The 21,294-nt window shown below is 46.4% G+C and overlaps 1 protein-coding gene across 3 annotated transcripts in view; it reads right to left on the reverse strand.

Moving 5' to 3' along the window:
* The window catches only part of RTN1 (reticulon 1), a 201,924-nt gene that overhangs the window by 58,252 nt on the left and 122,378 nt on the right, over nucleotides 1-21,294 (reverse strand). The window lies entirely within an intron of this gene.

A 21,294-nucleotide genomic window follows, 5' to 3' on the forward strand; every position in this document is an offset into this window, starting at 1 on the left:
CAGAAATTTCAGGATCTCTACCAAGCTTTTATAAACCTCAACTACCCACCCATAGAAATAAAAAAGCAAATTGAAAGAGCCAGACAAATACTTAGAAACCATCTACTTCAAGACAGACCCAAGAAAACCAACAATAGAACACCACTTGTCATCACCTACAGCCCCCAACTTAAACCTGTCCAACACATTATCAGTAAACTACAGCCTATACTGGAACAGGATACTAAACTCCGAGAGGCTCTGGGAGACAGACCCATAGTCTCCTATAGACAGCCACCTAACCTCAAGATGATTCTTACCAACAACCACAGGACATACCACACTAATACCAACCCTGGTACCTTCCCTTGCAACAAATCCTGTTGCCAGCTTTGTCCACATATTCACTCTGCTGATACCATTATTGGACCTAACCAAGTGAGTTATAAGATCAAGAACACATATTCCTGCGCATCCAGAAACATAATTTATGCTATCATGTGCCGAAAGTGTCCGTCTGCTATGTACATTGGACAAACGTCTCAGACACTTCGCCAAAGGATCAATGCCCACAAAACAGATATTAGACAGGATCACAAAGAAAAAACAGTTTCTTGCCATTTCAACCAGAAAGGACATTGTCTCAACGACTTAATTACCTGCATCCTGCTTCAAAGGCCTTTTAAGACTGCACTTGAAAGAGAATCCTCTGAACTGTTATTCATGCTTAAATTCGACACTTTACACCTGAGTCTAAATAAACAATCTAATTATCTTACCCATTACAAAGATAGCTTCCCCAATTATCACCTCTAATATCATTAGCTCACAGACATTTATCTCCCCCCCCCCATCTCCTTTCTGTTCTGAAATTTGATTTGTCATTTTCATATGTGCTCGGTTTTTTTAATTGTATCCTTTGGTATATATGGTTGTGACAATTTTCTTCCACTATTTGATCTGAGGAAGTGGGTCTTTCCCACGAAAGCTCATCACCTAATAAACCATCTTGTTAGTCTTTAAAGAGCTACATAGTCCTGTATTTTGTTTCAGCTACACCAGACTAACACGGCTACATTTCTATCACTATTCTACATAGCAACAGGTATCGTTAAATGAAAACCAACAAAGGAAAAACCCCATTGTGACGGGGCAGAAGCGCCCCGCACTCCAACGCACCCGGGAGCCATATGCCTGGCGGCTCTCCGGCCGGAGACGGGAGCCGCCGAGTTGAGCACTTTGCGGCCAGCCGCTGGGGCAGCCCCGACACAGACCGCGCGGCAGTGCGCCGGGTGTTCCCAGGCGGCTGCAGCCGCAAGACGCCTGGGCAAGCCGGGGAAGCCCGGTGACGTCACGGTGCGTGGGACGTCACCTCGCAGCCGCAACGCCGGGCCGGAAGCAGACCCACGCCGGGCTGGGCGGGGCCCCGCCGGCAAATAGCGGTGCGGGTATTTAAACCCCAGCCGGCACCGGGGCAAGGGGGGAGCGCTGAGAGCGTCATCCCCCGAGAGAGGACAACGGATGGGCCCCAAGCCGAGGAGGTAAGCCCCGACGCGGCGGGCCAAACCCAGGTGGAGAGAGGAAGCAGCCCAGGGCGGGCAAAGGGAGCCTGCGGGCTGGCGAGTTAAGGCAGACGCCCCGCCAGCCGGACCGGACAACTTGGCTGTCTGAGTCCTTAGGGCCCTGGGCTGGGTTCCGTGAGAGGGGGCGGGCCCGGACCCTCCTCTCCCCATCATGGGAGAAAAGCCGACCTCCTGCGCGAAGGAGGCTGGCAAGCCGAAAATACAGGTGGCTAAGACACGGGGAAACGGACTATAGGGTGACAGGTGCACGGGATTAGGGGGGGAGGCGGCAAGGACGACCGCACCCCCAAACTGGGACGTTTACACCCACCCAAACAAGACCCGCGCTTCTTCCCCGGCGAGAGGAGAGAACAGAAGCCACCACAGAGATTAGCGACACTGCTTAACACATTGCTGGAAGGTGTTGAGATATTATTCTGAGGAGCATGGTATAAAAACCTGACTGGAATAGTGTAAGCACAATGGAGACCAAGTATCATGCCTACCTCCAGGTATCAGGTGAATGGTTTGGATGGGATAAGGAACAACCTGTGGCCCAAGATGTTGCAATTTTGAAGGCTACAGACCAAACTAGAGTTTTACGGCAGCAGTGAGGAGTGACCCTGTGAAGGGGTGAAGGAGGAACTCCACTGGTTGGAAGGGACCATTGACTGGTGGAACCACAGCCCTTCACTTCCCTGTCCATATTTGGGCAACATCCTCCCTTGGGGAGTAAGGAGGGAGCACATTCCTTTGGTCACATTTCCTGCATCTGTCTGTGGTCCCTTAGGGAGGGAGACAACTCCATAAGCCTCCTCATGCCCTGCTCTCTCTGCATCTGGGAGGGTGATGCATCAAAACAGAATGAAACTAAACACCATAAGATCTTGGCTGAACACCCAGCCATCTTCCTGACACTACCCCACACTGTCCTTCCAGGCTTTACTGTAAATATTATGGGCCAGATTCCAACATCTTTATTCACATTCAATAGGACCTTACTCCATAAGTAAGTCCCACTGGCTTCAATGGGACATCCCAGAATATGCTGCTACTAAACCACAGTAAAGGTAACCAGATCTGGGCTTAGTTTAGCCAAGTAAAAGGACACATGGATCCAGATGGATCCTTCTTCAAATACTCCAGTTAAACAAAAGAGACAAGGGACTGTCAGCAAAGTAACACTGTTTAACTGGAATTAACAGTTCCATCCGTGAGGCAGCTTTAAAGCCAAAAGTGTTTCAGAATTAAGGAGTCTATTCCCGAGCTGTGTGCCTGTAACCCTAGTACGCTGGATATGGCTGGAGATCTCTTCCCACCCACCCCACTCCCTGCCTAGGATACCCATTAGCTTCATTACCACAGGTTCAATGATCTGCTAAGAGATCTGGCAGGCTTTTTCACTTTTAAGGTTAAGTAGATCCCTTCTGAAGGGGGAGAAGCCATGGAACAGGGATAGGAAAAGGCAGATGGGGTGGACATTAAGACCCAGTAGTACTCCAAATTTTCAGGTGCCCTATGCAGCCGTGTATTCTGTGTAAAGGTAAGCACAGCCCTGCTCCAAGTCTCCCCTCCCTCTAAGTTACAGGATCCCACTTATTTCCTGTTTCCCCTCCCCTGCTGGCTGTGTTGAAGCTTTTCAACTGGGTAACTACAAGTCCCAGAATTCCCTTAGACTGGGAGGAAACTAGCCACAAGTCAGAGCTGGAGCCCTGTTTAATGGCTGGCTTACCCTGTGATAAGTACCCTGGCTGAATGACTATTCCAGTGTGTAACCACTTTGAAGACTCACCTCTGCTTTTTATCCTTGTAGACACTGCCTATGGATGTGCAATGTCTGGGGGTCAAATTCTGCCTTTGGCTATGTGCATGCAACCCTCGGTGACAATGCACGCAGATGGAGGACAGAATTTGGCCCTGAACTCACATTACTGAGAACAGAGTCCAGATCTCCTACTCCAGTGACTTAACCCCACATACCCCCACCCTCCACATAGAGTTGTAAGTACTTTCAGTAAGATGTGTGGAGATAACCCCACATCCTCCCACCCTCCACATAGAGTTGTAAGTACTTTCTGTAAGATGTGTGGAGATAACCCCACATACTCCCACCCTCCACATAGAGTTGTAAGTACTTTCTGTAAGATGTGTGGAGATAAACAATAGTGCCTATAGGAAATTAAACACAGTGCACAGTAACAAATGGATTGTTTCCCCAGTGTCACACAGATCACAGAAAAGACCCCGTCATTTACTCCTTTTACAAATGGGGGAATTATGAATGATGCAAAGCTATCAGAGCACTGTAAAAAAGTAAAAGTAAACCAGATGGGGCAGAACATGGGAGAACTTACAGCAGATGGCACTAAAATATTAAACTAACATTTCCTTATGTTCAAAGCTCAGCCACAGATTACTGCTGATTACAGACTGTCTATGTAGAAAATGGCGATGAAAAATGAGTCCCAGAATGTAAAATCATTCTACCAAACAGCTCCCTTCCTCCAATACAGCCACGCTAGCAAATAATGTCAACACAAGAGCTGTGTTACTGTTATTCTAGCAAGGATACGTGTAACAAAAGCACTCCTCATAAAGGTAACTCCCAAGCATCTATTGAAAAACAAATTCATTATGAAGCTGCCAAAAAAAAAAAAAAATCTGACTCGCCATGGCAACAGCCCTAGGTAGACACAGACATTAAAATAATAATTTAAAAAACCAACCCAGACAAAGATTTGTTTCCAATCTTTTCAAATGCCTCTGCATGATATTTCTGTGAAACGTATGACTGTAAATGAAATTTCACTTGGGTGGAAACAGTCACTACTTGCTCTATTGAGTACAGGCAACCAAGGGATCTTTCAGAATGCTATCACTTAAATTATTTTGATAGGCTGGTTTATGGCTCATAATGCAGACCAGGGAGTCTGGGGCTCCCCTGCAAAGCATGTGACAGGGTGTCTTTTGCCACTGATCCTCATGAGGGGTGGCTCAAGAGACGGGTTTGCAGGGCACAGAGAGCAATTCATTGTTCAGTGCACACAGATGCCATATCATGAGCTCTGTGAGCAGTTTATGGCTGCTACTGTATAGCTGTTTGCAAGGAAATAAAGGGTGATTAGATAGAATTGTACAGAGATGGGTGCTGGGCTTAACATATACTCATCAGCTGATCCACTCCCTAAAAGTCAGGTGTTTTGAAGAAGAAATGTGCTCTGGTTCATTCTCCACTGCCCTGGTGCCTCCATCTGCCAAAAATCTACACAAGGAATCTGATTGGATGAAACCAATTGAGCCTGGGAGGGGGTCTTTTCTGCAGGAGGGGACCCAGCACAACAGGGCAAAGGTCAAACTGCTTGGGGGGGGGGGGGGAGAGCCATATTTCTGGAAATAACACACAAGAAGGCTATGAAGCCCATCCAAGGCTGACTGAAGCCTGTCTATGGTAATTATATGGAGAGCACCTCATAGTCCATAATAGATTTATCCCTATTAGGCCTCCCACGCGGAAGGGAATTGCTATCACTCCATTTTGCAGACAGAAATGAAGCCAAAGAGACTGACTTATCTATAGTGTCACAAATAGCCTGCATCTGACAAAGTGGTTTTACCCATGAATGCTGATGCCCAAATAAATCTAGTGGTCTTTAAAGGTGCCATAGGACTCTGTTGTTTTTGCAGATACAGACTGAACACAACAACACTAACAACAAGGAATTAAATCCAGGTCTCCCACCCTGCAGGCACTCTTGTTGTCCCGGCACCATTCCTCCTCTGTACAGATGAGAATCCTTCCATAGACTGAATCAACAGGTTGCTACAATCAATCTGGAGTGGCCAGGTAGGAACTGGGAGGATCCAGGCTCTGGAGTCAAGGATCAGATATAGAGACTAAGGATAAATTATATACATAGGACTGAAAACAATTTTTTTTAAGAATGAGCGAGTAGACTTTAGTTTTGTTTGTCCTTAGTATAAAAGACAAGGGTGTGTAGCTGACTTTGCAATATGAACAGCCATAGCGAGCAGGATTAAGAGAAGTTGAGGTGTTTTCTAACAACTGGGCAAATGTAGCGGATTCACTTTTCAGCTGAAGTTACATAGGGGTCAGATTCTGCCCTCAGTTACAACCACACAACCCATGGAGTAACCGAGGTTAGAATTTGACCAAAGGTCCATACACAAGTGATCATTCAGAACTTGCTCAGATTTACAAGCACTCACCACGGATGTCACCAGTGACAGATTTCTTGACAACGACATTGTGTGTTTTCTATGGGCTTGTGTATATGGTGGCAAGGTGAAGTGTACAGGAGTCTGAATTATAGAGCATAGTAACACTCTGCCCTGTAACTGTTCAAAAGGTGCTTTGTGCGAGGTTCCTACTTGAAATGTACTCCTGTGGGAGTTCGGTGCTCCTGCACAATGTGGAATTTTGCAGAAATTGGTGTGGTGCACGCAGAATTTCCTTCCCTCGGTGAAAGGGGCTGCAATGCTCCTAGGTGCCACTATGTTTGCCAGGTGTCCAGTTTTGAACTGGACAGTCCAGTATTTGAGCTTTCTGTTTGGGAAACAAATTGAGAAAATATAAATGTCCGGTATTTTCTAAATAAGATGTAATGTAGATTGGGATGTAATATCAAGTGTGTCCGGTATTTTTGTTGAAGCCATCGGACAACCCTAGGTGCCACTAAACTTGGTAGAGCTCAGCTCCCACATAGAAGACGCTGCTAAGGTGAGGGGGAGGGAGCTAGAAGGTTCCTGGCAGTTCAGTTCCCAGGAAAGGAGGGGAGGGCAGCATGCAGAAAACTGTGCACGCCTGGGACTGAGCATCAGGCTGTTTCTCCCTCTGGATCCCTGGGGAGGGAGCGGTGTGGGGAAAGGAATGGGAATTTGGGCAAGGAAGGGCAGGAAAATGGGCTCTATTGGGAAGAGAGTTCAGGTGTATGGGACTCTGAGGAGGGACATGGGCGCTCTCCCATCCGGGATAGCGAGAAGGGCCAGTGGCAGCAGATGCCTTCATCTGGCCATGGCAGCCCAGCTCCAACACTCATCTGACTGCCGTGGTCTGTTCTCACCTGCCGTGCTCCTGGGGCAGATCCCACGGCCCAGCCATGGTGGCCCCGTGACTGCTGCATGCAGTCATACAACGGGGCATTCTTACACGGCTCTTTGTTGACCACTCGTTCTGAATGTTGATGTGGTTTGGCTCTTTGGTTTGAAAACATTGCCGACCCCTGTCCTAATTTATGCCAGCAGGGTCTCCGTGGGACAGTCAGAACACTCCATTCTGGCATGCTCTGCAATTTGCAACCCTGTCAGCTGCTTCCGACCATCCCATAGACAAATCCTACATTCAAAACCCAATCGGGATATTCAGTAACAACTCTGCACAACTGCCCGGAGAGCTAGGTGAATAAATATAGTGTCCCCATTTTACAGACGAAGAAAACAGAGAAAGGCAAAGTGATTTACCCAAATGAGGCAATGGTAGAGCCCAGACCAACACTCTGGACCTCTGGACTCTTGGAAGGCATGAGACCGACTTCAGAGCACTCCAAGTCAACATTGATGGGAAAAAGAGAAACGCAGAGAAGAACCACAATTTGTTTTCCAGAGACCGATGGCTTCCCAGCTGTGCCACCTCAGCTATGATCCAGATTAATGGATAATATTCAAGGGAACAGTACATAACAGACTTACGGGGGACACAAAAGTGCTTCACCAGTGGTACAGGCCTTGATTTAGGAAGCCACTTATACACGCTTAACTTGGGGGTAACATGCTAGAAACCAGGCTGTCAAGACATTTGTGTTCTCAAGACAGATGACCTATGCTCCACTTGGAGCACTTTAAGAAGTAAGAAGAACAATGTAAGACCTAGGCACAAAGCCACTGATCTGACTATCCTTTCAGACCTGCTTCGGTTCACCTTCCTTTGGCTTGACTGTACACGCCCAGAGTGCTCACACAGGCCTTTTTTCATAGCCAATAGGAGTTTTCTTGATTGATACAGAGAATCTATTTAAATTAGAAAAACTTAAAAAACAACGAATAGTACAATATTACCAGGGCTCGACAATTTAGGTAATCTACTCACCACGGGTGAGTAGATTATAGCCCGGCATGGCACCGCAGCGCGATCAACGCATATGCAGCGCGGTCTGTGTATGAGCAGCATGCTGAACCACACGGCTGGCGAGAGGAGCTCGCCATAGCTTTGAGAGCCCTGAATATTACAGTACAATTAAATAATGGACAAATTTCCACCACCCTTTACCGGAAATCTACCGACCGCTACACTTCCCTTCATGCCTCAAGCTTCCTTCCATCCCAGACACATTTCTCAGACACATTTCTCAATCTACTCTATACAGCCAGCCCTTAAGATACAACCGGATTTGCTCCAATCCCACAGACAGAGACAAACACCTACAAGATCTATATAGAGCATTCTTAAAACTGAAATACCCACCCTGAGAAGTGAAAAAACAGATTGACAGAGCCAGAAGAGTACCCAGACATGAACTACTTCAAGACAGGCCAAAAAGAGAAAACAACAGAATTCCACTTGTCATCACCTACAGCACACAACTTAAACCCCTCCAACACATCATCAACAATCTTCAACCTATCCTGGAAAATGACCCCTTACTCTCACAGGGCGTGGGGCAAAGGCCAATCCTTGCCTACAGACAACCCCTTAACCTCAAACAAATTATTTCCAGTAACCATGCAACACACCTACATCGTAATCGTCCAGGAACCCACCCCTGCAATCAGCCCCGGTGCTAACTCTGCCCACACATCTACACAAATGATTTCATCACTGGACCCAACCACAGCAGCCACTACACCAGGTTTCATTTAACTGCACATCCACTAATGTGATCTATGCCATCAAATGACAGCAGTGCCCCACTGCCATGTATATTGGACAAACTGGACAGTCTCTACGGGAAAGAATTAATGGACACAAATCAGATATCCGAAAAAGCAACGCACAAAAACCTGTTGGAGAACACTTTAACCTGCCTGGGCACTCATTAATGGACCTCCAAGTCTCTGTATTGTTTCAGGCCGATTCCACAAGCCAAATACACAGGGAAGGGTTGGAACTTAACTTCATTTACAGGTTTAATTCTTATCAGAATGGAATAAACAGGAATATCGTCTTGCTTGCACACTACCTTCCACATCCTAATGATTTAACCAGCCAACCAATGGGGGTGCTAATGGTTCTTATCAGCCTCTTGTAACTCCTGAACAATCTATTCACTGCCTTTTTTCTCCTTTTTTCCTTCTCCTCGCCCTTCACTTATTTATTCTTGGGTCTGGTCTTTTAATACTCCAGTCATCTGAAGAAGTGGGGTTTGCCCCCAAAAGCTCATGATACCATCTATACGTTTTGTTAGTCTTTAAGGTGCTACTAGACTATTGGTTGTTTTTTAAGTTTTTCTAGTTACAGACTAACTCGGCTACTCCTCGGAAGCTATTTAAATTAGTTATTGGGCCTGATCCTCAGCTGGTCCCACAGAAATCAATAGAGCGGTGCCAGTTCACACCCAAGACCACTAACAAGGGGGGATTTAAAAGGGCCCAGAGGCCCCCCACCACCAGCAGCACCACAGGGCTAAAGCAGCCTTCCTGCCTGCTTGCCCTCACTCTGGGCTGCTCCTGGAAGTGGCTGGCACTTCCCTGAGGCCCCTGCAGGGGGAAGGGGCTCTCTGCACCTTGTCCCACCCTGAGCACTAACATTGCCACTTCCGTGGACTGGGAACTGCAAGGGCGCTGCAGGGCGGTGCTGGTGGGCAGCCGTGCACAGAGATCCCCTGGCCCAGGAGCCGCTGCCAGAGGGATGTGCCAGTTGCTTTCCAGAGCTGACTGAGGTGCCACATCCCTCACCCCCTTATGCACCCCAACCCTTTGCCCCAGCTCAGAGACCGACCCCTCAACCCATCCTGCACCAAAACTCCCTCCCACAGCCCAGTGCCCTGCCCCAGCCTGCGGAAAGTGAGTGAGGGCGGGGAAGAGCGAATGACGGAGGGAAGGGGGAACAGAAAGAGCAAGAGCATGGCCTCAGGGCAAGGGGCAGAGCAAGGGTCTTTAGATTTGTGTGAGTAGACAGTTGGCAGCCCTACTGGGGTGGGGGGCATGTGAAGGCCCTGGCCATGCCAGAAGAGCTCTGTGGGCACCAGCCAATGCAGGCACAGCCTCATCCAAATGTCAAGTAGAACATGTCTGTGTCTTGTGAGTGTGTGGGGACCTATCGATTATTCTGCCCCGGGGCCCAGAGTTGCTGTGCAAAGGCCTGTTCACACCAGCTGAGGCTCTGTCCATTGCTATCATTCTGTTTCTCCTGTTATATTCAAATCTCAGATGCTACAAGCCAGTGACTCTAGATTCCTAGTTACAGTGAGAAGTTACCTGTCAAAAGTCTTGACACTATCGGCTTGGGCTTGAATAAAGATATTAACTAGTTAACACACTACAAAGGCAATTTCCTCCACTTTCGATATTCACATTTACAAGCTCTGAATGGGATACATCCAGTCTGACTCAATTAGCATAATTAACAATGGTCCTACACTCTCTCTCTCTGGATTCTGTAATTTCCACTCCAACTCATCTGATGAAGTGGGTTTTACCAAGGAAAGCTAATGATATATTAGTTAGTCTCTTATGTCTACACAGCAACAGTATTTTGAAATAACTAGTGCTATTCCGAAATAACTTAGTCCATGTCTACACAGCAGGCAGTTATTTTGAAATAATGTCGAAATACTGTCAAGCTGGAGGACTTCTTACTCCGACTCCTGTAACCCTCATTGTATGAGGAGTTAGGGAAGTCAGAGGACGAGTGCTCTATTTTGAAATAAGTGCTGAGTAGATGTTTCCAATTTCAAAATAAGCTATTTTGAAATAAGCTATGTGATTGACATAGCTCAATTTGTGTAGCTTATTTCGAGCTAAGCCCTGCTGTGCAGACATACCCTTAGGTGACACAGGACTGCCTGCTGTTTTTAAAGTTACATGTCAGTTTATCTTTGGGTATGTCTACACTACAACGTTAATTGGAGTTATCTTAATTCGAAATAATTACACACAAAATGCAGTTTGAATTAGCATTTTGCTAAGTCGAAATACTGCATCCACACTGACTGGACACAGAATTGGATTTAAGGCCAGCCAGAACCAGGTTAGGCAGGGCATCAGGTCAGAGGTGTCTGTGTGTGGCTGCTGTCTGAGGCTATCTGATGCCTGTGCTTAAAGGGACACCCCCCACTCCCTGGGCAGCCGGTTCTCAGGTGTCCCTGCTTGCTTGCCCGCCTCAATGAGGGACAGCAAAGCATTTGTGGAGGGGGAGGAGAAGCTCAGGGTTGGGGGTCTTGCCGGATCAACTTGATTTTCATGCAAACCTGCTCCTGGGTTCTCATGTGGCCTTTGGTGGCCAGGCTGGCAGCTATCCTGTCATAGACGGCTGTGTTCCTCTGTCTAGTGCGGAGATCATGGACGTTGGGGGCATCCCCCCCCAAACCTGAGTATGGTTCACCCTGATCTCCGCCCTGGACCAGGAAGGCGCCCGCCTTCTCTGGGCCCTGGCAGGCTCCTGGGAGCTGGCAGACTGCTCCTGGGGCACAGTGGAGGGCTGGCTGGCTCATGTTGTAGGGCCATTGGGTTGGAGTATTGACTGCTGATTCTAGACCGGCAGGCTTGGAGCTGGCACAGGCACTGTGGCCCGAGTCTGCCCCTTTAAGGGCTCCGGGGCTGTGGGAGAAGGAGAAGAGTTTTCCTGGTTTGGCCCAGAGTGGCCACCAGGGGAAACTGGGAAGGCTGGAGGCCCTCTATTTTAGAATAAGCGTGTACACAGCACTGAATTAGCTAATTCGAGATAGGCATTATTCCTTGTAGAATGAGGTTTAGCTAACTCGAATTAAGTACCCCGCTATTTCGAATGTAATTCGAAATAGCAGGTTGCTTGTGTAGAGGCTATGGAAGTTAATTCAGAATAATGGCTGTTATTCCGAATTAACTTTGATGTGTAGACATACCCCTTCTGTTTGGCTTGCTATAAAGCAGTGGTCTCCAACCTTTTTAGCAACAAGATCAATTTTTCAATTTAAGTGCAATGTCAGATCTACCTCAAACCCAAATACTCTTGCCTTGCTACCTTCCTGCCCCTTCTTTGAGGCTCCACCGCTTCTCCAAGGCCTCACCCTACTCACTCCATCCCCCTTCTTTCCAATCATCATTCACTTTCACCAGGCTGAGGCAGGGGTGCAGGCTCTAGTCTTGAGCCAAAGAATTTGGAGTGTGGAAGGGGCTCTGGGAAGGAGTTTGGGTTCAGAGAGACTCACGTCTGGGGCAGGAGGTTGGGTGCAGGAGGGGTTCAGGACTGGGATGGGTTCAGGAAGCAGGCTCTGGCTGGGTATGGTCTGACTGAGACGGTTTCCGGGTGGTGGAGCAGTGAGGTTAAGGCAGCTTACTCCTGCCCTGGCCCAAGCACCACTCCTGAAAGCAGCCGGCATGTACAGCGATGGCTCCATGGTGCCAAGTGCTGCCCCTCAACTACAGGCACTGAGCCCATAGCTTCTACTGACGATGGTTCCCCATTATTGATCAGTGGGAACTGCAGAAGTGGTGTCTGCCGGCAAGGACAGCATGTGGAGACCCCCCTGCTCTGCCTTTCTCAAGGGCTGTAGGGACATGCCAGCCACGTCCAGGAGCAGCAGTGATCACAGGGACAATTACTGCAGCCACGACAGGTTAGCCATTTTAGAACTCACTACTCAAAGAATTAAATTTAAGCGTAAGGGAGAAATGAAAATGATGAAACGCACAGACCAGTCCAAAAACAAAACTAAGCCACTTTGCAAGCAGTAAAAGTAGTAACAACACCCCCACCTATGCACTAGGTCGGGAGATGAGAGTGAAGGACAGTGTGTGTTTGTGAGAATGACACAGACACACACAGTGTGTGAGAGTGACAGAGATTTGCACTAAGCTCCCTCCTTCCCCATCTCTCTGTGTGGAGACAGGGTACAGAAGCAGGGGGAGGAGGGACATGCTGACATCAGTGCCCCTCCTCTTCTCCCTCCCACACTCCGTACAAGAAGCAGGAGGCTCCCAGAGGGGCAGCTCCAAGGCAAAGGGCAGTAGCAGCAGGGCAGTTTGGGGAGTTTGGCAACTGACATGCCAGCTCTTGATAGCCTCCTTGCCAAACCAATCAGGATCACCTGTCCGAGGCTCTAAGATCTACTGGTAGATCCTGATCGACTGGATGGTGACCACTGCTATACAGGTTTGGTATGAATGAGCAGGTTGCAGTTTCAGTATAAAATAGGCAAAGTTACTGCCATCATCTGTGTGTCCTGCAAAAGGAAAGGGAGGAAAATAATAATGTAGCCAGTGATAGCATGACCAGAGCACATGTGAACAGATAAGAGTGTGCCACTATCACAGGGTAACTCACTGCTCATGTTGCCTCCTGCTGAGTATCCTGGGAATTAGGTCTGCCAGCTCACACTCTCCCTCTGGTGGCATCTGCCCACATGCTGTCTCAGTCTGCAGCCCTACTCACTCCTGGGTCTGCAGATTTCTCTTCATGGCCTCAAAGTCTTCCTCTTCTAGGCAATTCACAGTCTTCCTGAATGACTGGAGTCTCCAGTGTTCTTTGCCACTCCCCAGTGGCTGGGAGGGGAACACCGTCTACACTGGGTTCCAGCCCAGGACTTAAAATAAGCAGCCTCAGACCCCATGCAATCCTACTTCTTGATGCTGTTTCCTGCATCGCTAGCACCAACTCTGTGGCTATGTCTACACTGCCCGTTTTTTGTTTTTTTGGAAAAAGATACGCAAATTCTGAACCTTTTTCCCGCTTGGTTTTTTCGGAAGAGGCTTTTCCGACATTTGGCCTGTCTACACAGGGCCAAATGCCGGAAAAACCTTCTCTTTTGGAACATCCCTCATAAAACGAGGAATACAGGGATGCCGAAAGAACATGCTTGCTTTTTTAGGAAACTGTTCCAAAAAAGCAGACATGTTCTCTGGACGTGCAAAAACTCTGCCGTCTAGACATAGCCTGTCTGGGTTTGCCAGACTCCAGCTCTCTCCATGGGAAGAATGGTTACTTCCCTAAGGCCTTTCCTAGGCAGCAGCCCAGCTTTCTACAGGCCCCATCTGTTCCCACACAGGTGAGCCTGTTCCTCTAATTAGGGCTTTCTCCTCAGCCTCCAGTCTACTAGGTTATTTGCCTCATCTGGCCTCCATTAACCCTCTCCACTCCTGTGTGGAGTGCATACTCCATCACAGCCACACAGAGAAATTAGATCTTTGATCAAATCTTTATGATTTTGTCAAAAGCTAACAGAGCTTCTCCATGGGGAATAAAATGGGAAATATCTCCTCTCTCACAAAAGATGATTGAAAGGGATGGTAAAATGGAAGTGAGAAATGGCTGGCCACTTTCATTACCACCACTGGATGGCAATAGACATTAAAGAGAGACTTTGAATAGCGCCATATAAATTGCACCTTTATCTGCTGCGTTACACAGCACTTTTTTTTTTTTTTTTTTTTTTTGCATTGCAGGGAAGAGAGGAAGATGGAGTGAGTGATTATAGGGTACCGGGCAAATGCACACAGCTATGAAAAACAGCAAACTCACGGTGACGTAGCTAGTCAGTGAGACTGTGAGCTCATTTCAGGTAAAATTCTATGATTTCACATTGACTCACTCCAGAAGCAACACAGACTGTGCATTAATTCCATGGAACAGGAGTTCAGATTCAATTCTGCATGTCTATGATCAGCCCTAGCACTAATCCAGTCTGATCAATGTGGCAGGATGCCCATTTAATCCTGCAAACAGATACCATTGTGCACATTGGTACTTTGCATACACTACAAAATAAGGATATTGAGTTGCAAACTACATGCATGTTTACAGAAGAAGCTATATGGTTTGAGGAATGACAATTCTTGACTCCATCTACCCTGACAGTAACTAACTAGAGCTGTGGTCCCCAACCAGTAGATTGGAATCTACTGGTAGATCCTGGAGCCTCTGACGGATGATCCTGAGTGGTTTGGCTAAGAGACTATCAACTGCTGGCACTTCAGCTGCCCCTCCTCACTCCCCCCCCCCCCATGCTCCTATTTGCTGTGCAAGGTAGGGGAGGCAGAAGAGGGAGGATGCTGATGTCAGGGTGTCCCCTTACCCCTAAACCTGTTCCCTATCTCCACAGAGTGAGCCAGGTGGGGCTTCAGAGAAGGGGTAGGGAGAGGCCTCAAAGAAGGAGGAGGGGCAAGTATATTTGGGTTTGAGGTAGATCCTGGATTGACTTACTTAAATTCAAAAAGTGATCTTGTGCTTAAAAAGTTGGAGGCCACAGAGCAAGAGTCACTGAACTCTCTTCCGGACTTAAATGTGTGCTCTTATAGCTCAATGCCATCTCTGACCCACAAGAATGAATTTTGCCTTATAACTTTGTCTACAGTTGATAAGTTCCAATACTGTAGACTTTGAATATGAAAAGCGATAGTTCTGGCTGCATGGTGCTTTTTCTTGCAGCTCCTTGTTCACTTAAAATTATTTTGCAGAATAAATCCTCTGAGGATGAAATTTTGTAGGCTTAGCCTCCCAGCTCAAAGCTAAATTGTGTAGAATGATTTAGGTTAACCCATTTAGCCCCTTGTGAATTCTCCAGAAGAGGAACAAGTGTACTGTTCACGAGCTGGAACAACAGAGATTTACAGCACTTCTTAAGGGACCATTTAATTAGAGATAGTGATGGGTGCATTAATCCCTCAGACAGAAAAGCATTTTTGGCTAGATTCCAGCGCTGCCAATCCTAAGAGTTTGAAAATCATGAGTCAGACTCTCAAAAATCTTAAAATTGGCTTAAAAATAAAGAGATTTAAGAAAAAACAATAACTTTTTTATTTAGTTTTCTCAAACTTTAGTTTTGGGGGTTCCCATGTTAACGCATCACTCCGCAACGCTGGGGGCTAAAAGCTTATTTTATGATGCTGAGATTCTCAGCTAATCACATGCCTCCTGTCACTGGGACTTTAAGAAGAACACCAAACATTGCAAGACACTCAGCCCTAGGCTACACTAGGGAGTTATTTCTAAATAGCAGCAGCGGAGTGCCCACACTACCAACCCATTGTTTCAAAATAAGGGGTGGTTATTTCAAAATAACAACTCCGGCTTTCCACGAGGAATAACACTTATTTTGAAATATTTATTTTGACACACAGCAGTGGCGCGTCCACACTACCACTATTTCAAAATAACGACTGCCCGGAGTCATTCAAAGTAATTACTCCCCAGTGCTTCCTGGGGCTCTAAGTTGCGGTAGAGCATCCACATTCAGGGGCCCTGCCTCGGACTAATTTCGAAGCTTCCCTACAGTGTGGACACGCTATTTTGAAATAGTTATTTCAGGAGTTATTGTTTTGAAATAAGTTATTTTGAAATAATTTTCTAGTGTAGACATGCCCTTACAGACATTGTGAGTTAGCAACACTGGGAACCTCAGCTGGTAGAAACTGTGAGAGCTTTACTGAAGTCAACGGTGTTGTAGTGATTTACACCTGATGAGGATCTAGCTTATATTTCTGCATAAAGATTCCTGATTCTGTGAGGTACTGACCACCTTCTGCTCCCTCGGTGGGCTGCATAAGTTTACTGGCACCCTTGTAGATATATCAGAGAGATTTCTGGAGTCTCTGCCCAGGGAAATAGCAACTACTGAAGTACAGTGCTCAGCACATGTGTAATGGCTGCAAAGCACTGACATATGAGAAAAAAACAAGTTAGTAACTGTCGCAGGTAGGGAAAATTCCCACCACCAAAGATGAAGGGAATATAAGTGGCAAATGCTGACTAAACGGGAAAATCCACTGGTGTCCATTGGAATCCCCTTTGTAAAGCAAAAGGGATATAGCCAATGTTTTCTCTAATTTTTTTTCCATCCATGTGTGGAATAAATTTTGTTATGTGCACCAAGGTATGTGTGGATGTGCACCACCAACAGAAACACATGCTGCTGGCTGCGGGCACTCTGCTAATCAGCTGGATTTTGAATCTCTGCTGGATGGCTGCCAAAGAGCTCAACTTACAGGGAACACTGACTATAGCTTTTGGTAGTGAACTGGCATCAGTTTAAGCAGTGAAATGGTGAAAGGAATTCATGAAGGGAAAATACACACTGGTCATCAAGAAAAACACATTGGGCCAAATTCATCCTGGATGTAAGTCCACTAAGATCAGTGGGGTTACAAGAGGGATGAGCTTGACTTGTGGAGTCACCTGCTCAAAGACACGCATGTGCAATTTCTATGGAACTCAGTGGAGATTTGTCACTCTTTCTGATAAGAGAAACTGGCCCCACATCAAAAGGGAATGCTGAAAAACTATAGTAGGAACAGCTCAGTAAAGCACAAGTAAGTAATGAATAAAACCCGCTGGAAAAAACTATCACCACTAATGAATATTTTTTTAAAAAGCTCTCAGTGTTCACAGGGAAGAGATCTATCCAGCTCTTTAATTCCATCCCTGGCAAATCCTGGATTTGAACAAGTGTGGGAGGGGGAAATGAACAGAATTTATCTCAACCGTTCTTCCACTGGTGCAGAAATTCATTTGCAAGTTCCTCAGTCCAGTACCCCCCACCCCAGCACAGAGGACCTAAAGCTTTATCAAAGAGGTACCTGGGTACCTCAGTATCATAGCTCCCCAATCTCAGAAGGGCCCATCCCTGGTCAGAACATCTTGCACCAGTGGAAGAATGTTCTAGCTAGCATAACTTCAAACAGTCCTGTGACTGCTCTGATTTGCACTAGGGCTCGGTGTGGCCCCAGGATTAGAGAAGGAAGAAAAGTGGGCCAGAGTCATTTTTGTGTCTCCTCTTCTCAGCTGAGCCCTCCACCTCTGAAGTATTAAAATACAAAATTAGGTGCTTCTTAGATCCTGAATTTTGTTAATATGTCACCCCCCCCCCCCCAATTAACAGCATCTCACATTGTGGGCACTAGATCCGATCCTGCAGCCCTTCACTCATCAGAGTCAGTTTGCTGCTTTTGGTTCACTGTAAAATAATAGGTTAATTTTTAAAGCGTTTCCCACAAATTTACCATACAGATCTGTGGTTAAGTCATGTAGCTAAAGCCCCTGCCTGCTTATTTCACAATGTGCAGTTGTTCCCTAAAAAGCTGCTTGGTAACAATGGTACTGTGGAGTTTCCATGTCTGTTGTGTAACAGTGATTTCCACATCAAATTGCTCCATGTGCAAATACAAAGCTGGTCTTTAACTGTCAGTCCCACAACTTAATCTGAGTTCTCTCAGTCAGGATGGGTATCTTCCCCTTCATATATCACCAACCGTAGTGCAAACAGTTGGAAAAGGGGACATGTCAGAGCACAGTGAGGTCCTGCTATAGAGACCCAGGCCATAAGTTTGGCCATGCTATCGGTTTGGCGCTTCCAAGCTAGTCTCTCCTGGACCTTTGTTCATAGCACAAAAGACACCACCGTGTGTGGTTGTCTCTGTTTTAATGGGAACTTACTAGCTCAAGCAGTTGCGGGTCTGGATTCAAGGGCATTTGGCTGACCCAAGTAATGGGGAAGCTACTTTGCCCCACATACAGATACCCGGTTGTGCAAAACCCATTTTTAAGCAAAGCCTCCGTTTTACAAGACACTAGGATTAGATGTCCATTTCAGAATGGGTTTTACTGCAGTAATCTGCTCTCTCCACCCCTGGGTTAACTGAGGAAGCAGAAGTTCACAGATCTCTCCTTAATATAGGAAAGTCACCCTAACATCAGATCTTTGAGAGCCCGGAATAGCAGGTGAAGTGGAAGATAGGCTGGAGGCCAAACCTCCAAATCTGAAGGTACGTCTACACTGCAGCGTTATTTTGGATTTCTGACTCCTGTAACCCTCATTTCACGAGGAGTAAGGGAAGTTGAAGGAAGACTGTTCGTCCTTCGACTTCCTGCTGTGTAGACAGCGCCAAAAGCCGACTTAAGCTATTTCAACTTCAGCTACGCAATTGACATAGCTGAAGTTGCGTAGCTTAACTTGACTTTAGCCCTGCTGAGTAGACATACCCTGGATGATTAATTAACAAAGAATTCCTTTTTGAGAATTACTAGCCACATCCTGAGGTTCTTGCTGAAGTTTTTACTCAGTCCTTAGTTAAATCTGTCCCGTCTGTTGACGTCAGCTGTAGCTTTGTGTGAGCTAAGAACCAATACTTGACTAAAACTCTCTTTTGGCCCAACAGTAGCAGCAGGTGCATTTCCCAGGAGCTGAGCATTAGGAAAATGAAGCTGTATTTGCTCCATTCACAAGCCTGCTCATTATTATGGATGGAAGGGGTTCTAACAGCACCCTGGGATTCTTTCAGGGAGACAGTTCCAGCCATCAACAAGCTTTTTGGTAATCTGAGCTATTTTTTTCTAATCTGGATGTCCCTCCATCCACATTCCTGTGATCAACACAACCCGTGGGAGAGCCTGACTTCTTGTTTCCACTGCTGAGGTAACACTGACAGACCTCAGGTGTGGGTGGGCAGGATAGAACCTGGGACTTCTTCAGCTAAATGCATGAGCCTCTACTCCATGAGCTAAAAGCCCTGGGGCCTTTAGTGAAGGCTGTAGAGCAGAGTAATTAATCTCTCTAAATGTTCTCAGGGCCATTAGATGGGACTGCACATCACATCCAGGAGGTGTATATGGGTTATATGCGTTCACGATTTCAGAGACTACAGTACAGTCTTAGAGTAATGAACTGACCAGTCAACCACATATCTTATTTGGAGCCAGAAGTCTTCAGTCAGGCAGCAGCAGAATCAAAAAATAAAGCATATAAAAGGAAGTACTGTGTTAAATATACACTACTAAAAATAAAAGGAAAGTTAAAAAAGATAAGACAAGGTAAGGGGACTGTTTTTGTGCTGGTTTCATTTAAATTAAGATGGTTAAAGGTAGCATGTTTCTTCTAAATAGTAAAGTTTCAATGCTGTTTGAAGTCAGTGTTCAGCTGTAAACTTCTGAAATAAGCACCATAATGTTTTGTTCAACCTTCCTTCCCTAAGTGTCTGTAGCTCTGAGGTTCCAGTGTATGTTCATTAATGGTTATGTATTTCTTCACCAAATCTCTGACTTATGAGACAGTCCTATGGTCTTGGAGGTTATGCCAACGGGGCTGGTCCCATAGACATCTTGGCATCTAAGAGAGGTCATTCACATGTGTATAAAGTGATGCAGAACCTAACCTGTTGTTTGTATTAGTATGTTTTAGGTTGTCAATAATGAGGTCAGAAACCAAACAAATATTAAATTAAATTAAGACTAAACTATAACAGGGTCTGATCTTATTGTCCTAATTTAGGGTAAACACTCAATGGATTGTGTGGATGCAAAGGATCTAAGAAGCCCCTCTAGCCCCACAGCTTTCTGTTTGAGGTTCAAGGTATGTTTCTCCAACCTGCATTGGCTATTAGCCAACAGGGAGTACTTCAGACGTAATTGTGTTTTCAGAACTTCTCCAGAGGAGAGGAAAGGAGAAAGAAGAGAAGAACCCTCAATAGGTGTTAATCACACTGCTATCATGCCCATCACGCCCATCACCCACATGCCAGGTTGACGGGCACAATGTATGAAACCAAACAGAATGGCAACTTGACTATAGTCAGAACTGCAGGAATACAATACAAAGGCAGAAGGGCCCTGGCCATGTCTACATTACAAATGAAGTTGACAATTTACATCAGCATACAGCCACCATAGCAATTACATCGCTTTTGCATATCTACAATTCGCTTCTTGTGTAGGCAGTGCATGTCCTCACCAGGAGTGCTTGTATCAATTGTACTGTAAGTGTGGGGCATTGTGGGATGGCTCCTGAAAGCCAGGAACAGTTGACATAAGCAATGCAGGGTGTACACTGAGGGTACGTCTAGACTACAGGCTTTTGTCGACAGAAGTGTTGTCGACAGATACTGTCGACAAAGCTTCTGTCGACAAAGAGCATCTAGACTCATCCAGTTCTGTCGACAAAGCAAGCCGCTTTGTCGACATGACAGTGTAGATGTAAAGGACAGTATAGATGCAATAATGCCTTCTGTCAACAGAACTCTGTCGACAAAAGGCGTTATTTTCCTCATAGAATGAGGTTTGCAGCCATCAACAAAACTTCTGAGATCTGTTGACGTTATGTTGACAGAACTCAGCGGCAGTGTAGACGCAGGTATAGTTTTGTCGACAAAAGTCCACTTTGTCGACAAAACCCTTTAGTCTAGACACACCCTGACACTGCATTGACCTAACTACATCGACCTTGACTCTATGCCGCTCATGGAAGTGGGGTTATTAAGTTGGTGTAGTGGGACAGGAATGTCAGTGGGAGCAAAATTTAAGTGTAGTGTGACAAAGCTCCTACTTAAATTCGGTGGGTCTTGCACTTCCTGGAGGATTAGCTTGCCTCAGAGGCTCACAGCAACCCCCAATTTTAAGCACCTCATCTAGGGCTTTAGTTTGCTGTTTACTGAGCTCTTTTCATCATTGGCCAGCATATGATATAAGGGAATAACTGTCTCCGCAGACTTTTCTCTGAGTGGAAATGGGGAGGTGGGTGTTGGGGGAACCTGGGCCCACCCTCTACTCCAGGTTCCAGCAGATGGCCCTGTAATAGTAGATGCCTATGCGAGTCCGTGACACCTGCTATACAACAGC

This window comes from Pelodiscus sinensis, chromosome 5 (genome assembly GCF_052426305.1).
Source record: "Pelodiscus sinensis isolate ZL-2025 chromosome 5, ASM5242630v1, whole genome shotgun sequence".
Taxonomy (NCBI): domain Eukaryota; kingdom Metazoa; phylum Chordata; order Testudines; family Trionychidae; genus Pelodiscus; species Pelodiscus sinensis.